The sequence below is a fragment of the Zea mays genome, chromosome 6 (genome assembly GCF_902167145.1).
Source record: "Zea mays cultivar B73 chromosome 6, Zm-B73-REFERENCE-NAM-5.0, whole genome shotgun sequence".
NCBI lineage: Eukaryota > Viridiplantae > Streptophyta > Magnoliopsida > Poales > Poaceae > Zea > Zea mays.
Genome location: NC_050101.1, coordinates 173,167,391 through 173,175,486, shown reverse-complemented (window position 1 = coordinate 173,175,486; position 8,096 = coordinate 173,167,391).

The following is an 8,096-nucleotide window of genomic DNA, read 5'->3' as shown; positions in this document are numbered from 1 at the left end:
TTGGTGATTGATGACAACACATTTAAAGCTTACATAAGATTTGATAAATAAGATTTTGAATCCTATGATATAGTTTCCTCCCCCTAAATATGTGCATTTCAGAAAATAACACTTTTGTACTCAAATGCCAAAAGCACATATTTGGGTCAAAGTATGGAGACAACTTATATTATACTATTCATGAGGTGCAGTGTGTCATAAAATAAACGTGATGCTCATGACATAGTATGCACTCATCAAATTTCTACATCTTATGTTTTTCTTATGATTCCCCCTTTTGTTAATTATTTCTCCCCTTTTCAAAAATAAAGATAAGCTTTAATGCAAAATTTCTCCCCTTTTGTCATAAATCTCCAAAAAGGATACAAAAAATATAAAGGGTAGAAATTATGATTAATCAAGATTTAAACACACTATCATGAAAATGGTCCTTATATGGCACAAAGTTAATGGAGAAGTGTCATAAGTGATGTACCTTTGTGTTTTACCTTTTTAAAGGGGTGTTCCACACTTGTGTTGTATTTAGAGTTCATTTTGCAATCTCTTGTTGGCATAATTTTGACATAGGTCTAAGATATCAAATGAATATTGTCATACTAATTGAAAGATAAATCTTGATACCTGGAGTCTAGATGTCACCTAGCATTTTCTTATCATAACAAGAGGCAGCATGAAAATTGCACAAGTATGAATTATACAACTAGTGATCATGTAAGAAAAATATCAATTGAAAACCACCAATTGATACAATTTGATAGATAATCAGATCACTAATTGCATATTACACTAAGTTCTCCTCAAGTTTTAGTGCACACATATATATGAATTCAATTGATACCTGTTGAGAGTACTTATTTGCAACTTAAAGTACCATTGGCATAAAAGGAGTATCAATTGAACATAATTATACAACATAAGGAACATGTGCACTATTTAATCAATTAAGTTCTAGACAAGAGAATTTATAAGCTATGCTACTTTAGACATTTGCAATCCAGAAGCATGTGATACATGTTTACCAATTTTAGATGATGTTGGAGTAGCATATAAAAGAGAAACTCATTCCCTTGTGGAATGTATAAAAGATACATTTATTGGAGCAAAGAATCTTTGATACCCATCAAATTTTGCAGTGGAAGCGATTGTCTTTGCTTGAAGATTCCTTTCTAATTTGAGACTTTGTTCCATGCCATATGATCTTCATTATAATCATGAATTTCTATCTTAGATTTTGATAAGCTTGACATTTCAAAGAGAAACTTATCCTCTTTAAACGATCAAGAGAAACTCATTCTCTTCAAAGAACTGCACAAATTCACTAAAAGAAAATGTTAGTCTTTAAGGACACAAGATATAGAATGAGCTCCCCCTAAATGTATGCATCAAGTACTCGAATTACTTGTAACATGCACTTGATTCAATTAAGATTCTTAGAGGAGTTCATCATATATCTTGGTCAAGGCATAATATATTTGAAACAATTGAATTTATGTTAGAGAACACATATCGTTCCCCAATAGAACTAATCCATGGGGTGACATGTGGTAAATATTTGATCATTTCCTTGGAACCACTCATCCTCATTTGATGTTCTCCAAGGTGTGAGACTACACAACATGAACTTGAAAGAAATCATTAGTCTCACAAGATATAGGCTAAACTCTCCCTCAATTTGTGCATGCAAGAGTACACAAAGTACACTTATGCACATTAACAATGTGAGGTTAAAGGAGATGTTTGTACTATATCTTGGCTTAACATAACATGCTTTATATAGATGATGAAAATTAAACCAATTGAAGATTTAAGAACTGAAAGTATATCAATTGAAATCTTGAAGGGTAAAGCATGCTAATATGAACCTCAAACCTCATAATGAAGTATATTATATGATTATGTCACTACTTCTTCATTATTTGGTTTTCATGATAGTTCAACTTCCTTCTTGATTCACTGTGATTTCTTTTCTCTTTATGATTTCATCCAACCAAGCGATCTTGAACTTCATTCATCTTTGCTTGGTTCGATCATGCTTGATATGAGACCCATTGAAACTCAATGATTGAAAGAACCAAGACTCTTATATTTGTAGATTTTGAATCCATCTTGAAAGCACTTGGAAGGACCTTGTTGAAATACTTAGAAAAGAGAGCATTAGAATCACAAGAGAGGGTTTCACAAATGATGATCCTTATATGTGGATGGCAAATGAATCATCATTATTGAAACCCAAAAGGATAAATTAAATTCCTTTAAATTAGTGCACACATATAGTTGATCTCAAAATTATATGCACTATTGAACATTTTATATTGCAAGGAAATTAACCTATACTATGGTACATCCCGCTAAGGATAGAATACTAAAACAACTGAGGAAGAGGAAGTTTTCATACCTTGGCCTCTTATCAACTTCATCTTACTTTAGTTGAATAATATCCTTTAAGCTTGTGATTTATCCAATTTAAAACAAGCACCATCTCTTAACATAGATTTTCTATGGATAAACTCAACACAAGAGATGACATTAGTAGCACAAGCACTAGTTTCTTATTTAGCAACCCTTTATATGTGGAAGGCAAGCGAGTTGCTAAATAGAGAAACCTCATAATATGGACTAAATTTCCCTTGAGCCCTCATGCACAATATATTTTGAATGACATGGATAATATGCATGGTTATTCAATGAAGTCTAAAGGGCTGACTTAATCCATATTATGGTGATTGTCTAATATAGAAGAATCAAATCCAAATTAATTAGAAAGAGTACATCACATAGTTTTGGATTGTTCACCATATGATAATATTCATTCATCTTCCAATTAGACCTTTATTTCATAATCAACAACTGATGCATATCCTCAAGTGCTTCTTTTTCCTTAGTGGCTACACAAGTCAAAAAAATAAGATTTGAAAGTAATATGCACTTGAGATTCAGTTGTTACCACCCTTGCTACTATTTTCATTATCGAGCACCCAACTTGATCCATTGAAGGAGTGATCCTGCAAAACAAGTTTAAGCTTCATATCTTGGTACCCAATTTGAATTGGGTCCTTTGAGATTAGTAGTAAAAGCCTTGAGTACCCACACAATCCTTATTGTGGCCTTTCTCTTTGTGTAGGCACCCACATATACATGACAACCATCTTACATGGTTTCAATTCAATATTTAATCACATAGATAAAAACTAGAGTTAAGAATAGGAGCCTTTTCTCCTTTTATTAATACATCGTTGTGTTGCCTTCTTGATGATGAACCTACCTTGACTTTGGGTGCACCTAGCTTATCAAGGTTAGTCGCACAAGCATTCATATCATAAAGACAAGTTATGCATGGAATTTACAACTTAGTGATCCAATTCAATGTGAAGCATATGGATACCGATTGAAGTAGATTTCTAAGATATCAAAATATGGGTTTCCAAAATTTAGAGAGTATGGATCACTAATTGTACATTTTACAGTTTAAAAAACATATCCATGTTAGTGCATATGTATGAGATGAATATCAACAAAAAAGATTCTTATGCACTTTTAGATTTAACTATAAGGGAATTTTAAACTGCATCAAGAGTAGCTATTAAAAAAACAAAGATTACAATCCATATGAATGAGATACAAATTTTCCATTTTGGATTGTCTTAGTATAGCTTACTCAAGGGAAACTTATTCTCTACGACACAAGACATATAATGTTCTCCCACTAGATATGTGCATCAAGTATTTGAATGACTTGCTACATGCACTTTCAATTCAGTTAAGAGTCTCATGGGGAGTACATTACATATCATGGTCAAGGCATGACAAATTTGCAATGAATTAACTTATGCCTAAGAATACTTACCACCATGTAGAGCGTACCATTTGTTATATCAATTGAAAGGTCTTACTATATGAGATGGTGTCATCTAAGTATTCTTCTTTTCTTCATTTGTGGAGACTTCCTTCTTTAGCTTGTTATCCCTTTTCCTTTTAGAACTAGTTGAAAAGCACTTTGAAAAGAGGTATTAGTAGTACAAGGAAGTATTTAATGAATGATGATATCTATATATGAATGGCAAACAAATCATCACTTATGAGGCATAAAGGCATAAAATAATTCCTTTTAAATTAATGCACATGGATGAGTGAATTAATAATATGCACCAATTTACAAATTTAAGCCAAAAGGAATTTAACCTTCATATTGGCATTTCTTTCCATAAAATAGATTATTACCAATTGAAAGAATGCCACTTGAAAAGAACTACTATTGATCAACTACCAATTAAAGCAATTAGTTCCATACCTTTGCCTTGAGCATTCCTAATCTTTCTTTTAGGTGAAGATTAACCTTTAATGCTTGTGATTTTACCAATTGAAAAAGCACAATCTCTACTTATGAATTTCCATGAAATGGCTTAAAAGAGATTGCATTAGAAACACAAACAATTGTTTCCTATTTAGAAACCTCTAGTATATGAATGACAAGAAGGTTACTAAAATAAGGAAACTTCATGATATGAACTAAATTGCCCTTACAAGCATCATGCATAACACCAAAATTAAACAAGGTGAAAAACATGATTATTTAATTAAGTTTACATGGCAAGTTTAATTCATAGCATGGTGAGTGATTAATGTAGAAGACTCAAAACCAATTTAAATGAGAATGAATACATCACATAGTATTGGCTAGATCTTCTTTGAACGTTGAATGTCACACTCCATTTGGGAAACACATTCTCATGTTGTGAAACTACATAAATCACTTAGATAAAACATTAGTCTCACAACTCTAGTCATATAGAGAATTTCCCTTTTGGTAAGTGCTTTAAGAATTTGAATTTCTTACTTAGCACTCTATTCATTTAAGAACATGGGATAATCCTCTTTATGTCTAGGTCATGGCAATAATACGATAATCAATTTGAAATATGCCACAAGATACATACAACCAATTTAAAGCATGTAGATTGTCACAATATAAAAATATGAACTTACAATCTACCATATAATTAGATCCTTTCCAAAGCAAGGTAAAATCTTTTAAGTTCATTCTCAAGTGCTTCATTTTTCCTATGTGGCTACAAAAGACACAAAGGAATATACCAATTAAAAGCAATGTGCACTTAAGAATTAATTGTTACCATCTTTTGGATATCACTTGGTTGTAGGCCTTTTGCTTGATTCCCACAAAGGTTAATCCTTATTCCCTACAACATAAGTTCTTGCTAGAGATGAATATGAAGTTAGTGATATAACAACTCAATTCATCTTTGGGTCAATCTTAAAGGATAGACAATGTAAGATTGATAGCTTGAGATAAGAATTGAGTTGAACCGCTCAAGCACCCCAAAGCTTCATATCATCTCTGGGTACCTGCAAAACTTATTAAGTACATTTTGGTACCCATCTCATGATGGGTCCATCAAGGTTAGCCAATAAGGACTTAGGCACCCAAACAGCCTTGGTCCTAGAATGTGGTGAACTCATCACCTTTCTAGCACAAGAGTCAAATTTGGGTCTCCTAAGCATATTTGAATGTATTGACAAGTTAGGCTTAGGAGTTTTATCATTTGGACAAACCTTGAATAGATGACCTTTTTACGGCAATTGTAGCAAATGCGGTGCTTGTCCTTGCAATGCATTTGCCTTTTGCTTTCATCTTTCTTGATGATCATCTTTCTTGATTGTGCAAGGTCTTGGTTCTTCATGTGGGGGCATGAACCAATTTCATGACCCTTCTCCTTGCATCCATAGCACCTTCTATCGCTTCTCTTTGATCTTTCTTTGTTGAAGCACATAGGCACATTGTTAGAGCAAATAGTATGATCATTAATTTTCTTACCATGGATTTTGCTCATGCCCTTCTTGAAAAGCTTGGTATTCTTTTGAAGGGGTTTTGTGCATGCTACGGTTGTCCCCTTCTCAAGCTTTTTCACCATATTATCACGGTTATCGTGAGAAGGTTGAGCATGACACTTTCCCTTCAAAAGTGTTAAGCTCCTTCTTAGCCTTCCAACTTCTTCCTTGAGCTCTTTATTTTCTTGTGTGATAGAAATATCACTAATTCCTGAAATTTCTAGCTCAATGGAAGATTGGCTTGCTTGATAACAACAATTGTTAGCACATGGTGATATAGTTTCAATTTCAACACATGTGCACATGTGAGGTTGGTATGATTTCAAATTAGTTAACACAGCCTCATGAGCCATTTCTAACATGATATGTGAATCCATAAATTTATTATGAGAGCATACAAGCATATCATGTTTTTCTTGCAAAGCTAGATTTTCAATGTTTAGCTTTTCTACCGTGTTCTTGAGCATAACATTTTTATTTTCTAATTGAGCAATATATGATGAATGATTAATAGCTTTAATTTGCTCAATTGAAATGTCTTCATACCTTTGGACCAAATCATCATGAGAGCACTTTATCTTCTCATGCTCTTTGGTCAACTTCTCCAAGTCTTTGATTTTTTCGATGAGGATATCTTCTTGCTTATGAAGCATTTCCTTTTGTTCTTCCGCTCTTTTCATGAGTTTGAGCAAGCTCATCCGGTTCTTCTTGCTTAGTTGAGCGAAGAATTTTTGAAGATCATCCTCATCTTCACTATCACTTTCATGCTCCTCCTCATCCTCACTTTCGCTTTCACTGTCACTCTCATTAGCAACAAAGCACATATGAGAAGTGGATTTGAAAGACGAACCTTGTGAAGAGGTGGATTCGTCGTTTGGTCTCCATCGATCATTTTCTTCTTCTTCAATACTTTTCTTCGCCTCATCTTCCTTCATTTTGAGGAACATCCTTTCGGCGATTCTCATGGCAAGATCTATTGCCCTAGGATCAACATCTGCACCAAAAGATGAAGTCGAGACAATCTCAACTTTTTCAAGCTTAGAAGCACTTTCGTTTCTTAGTCCCCCCGACATGATCTTTCCTCACGCGGTTAAGCGTTAGAACGAGGATTAGGCTCCGATACCAATTGAAAGTTGCCTAGAGGGGGGTGAATAGGCAAGTTAAAACTTTTTCAACAAAAAACTAGAAGCAAACTGGGTAAAACTGAATTGATCTCGAAATTCACCCAGTTAACTTTGGAAATGAGATGTTCTAAATGATCCACAGGGTTCAAAGTAGTAGATCTGAGAAGGGCACTTCTCAAAATCCACACACCAAAAAGATATAAACAATCTTCCACGGAATGGTGAGAGAACGAAGAACATGAACAAACACAATGAGCAAGAACACAAGAGACACAAGATTTATCCCGAGGTTCGGTCACACCACAAAAGGTGCCCTACTTCCTCGTTGAGGCGCCCACAAAGAGCCGGGTCTCTTTCAACCCTAATCCTCCCTTTGCCGACCACAAAGGTCAAGCCCACACAATAATCTTTGCTCAAACGAGCGGGTAATACAAACTTTCTTGTGGTCTTCCACAAGATTTGGAGACTCACAAGAGACACCTAGTCGTCTAGGAGCTAGAAGCTCCAAGAGTAATGAATCCACAAAGAACTCGATGTAGTACCAAAGCTCGAATGAAGAAGAAGAGCAAGAGAGATTTAGAGATGAAGCACAAAACCACAGCTCTCAAGCTCACTCAAAGATTTCTCTCCAAAGATTTGAAATGGGAGAGGCAAGAGATGTGAGAGAGAGAGGGAGGTGTTTCTTGGGTTAGAAATGGAGTTCAAATCGTGCTCACTGCTGTGGGGAGAGAGGTAGGAGGTAGTATATATAGGTGGAGCTCAAAACTAGCCGTTGGGCAGATTTTTCTGCCTGAGACCGGATGAACCGCCCCCTAGGGCGGTTGAACCGCCCCTGGCAGGCCTGGCAGCCTGTCTGCCAGTTTAATTGGCAGACTGACGCGCAAACTGACCGCAGACTGGTCAAAGTTGACCAAAACCGGTTGAACCGCCCAGGGGGGGCGGTTGAACCGCCCCTGACAGCTCCTGGCGACCTGTTTGCCAGTCTGACTGGCAAACTGCAGATCAGAGGTCAGAGGGGTCAGAAACCAGCTGAACTGCCCCTCAGGACCAGTTCAACCGGTCTTGACCAGTGAGTTTAGGAGAGAAAACCCCAGCTCAACTGCCCGGAGGTAAGTTCAGCTGGTGTAT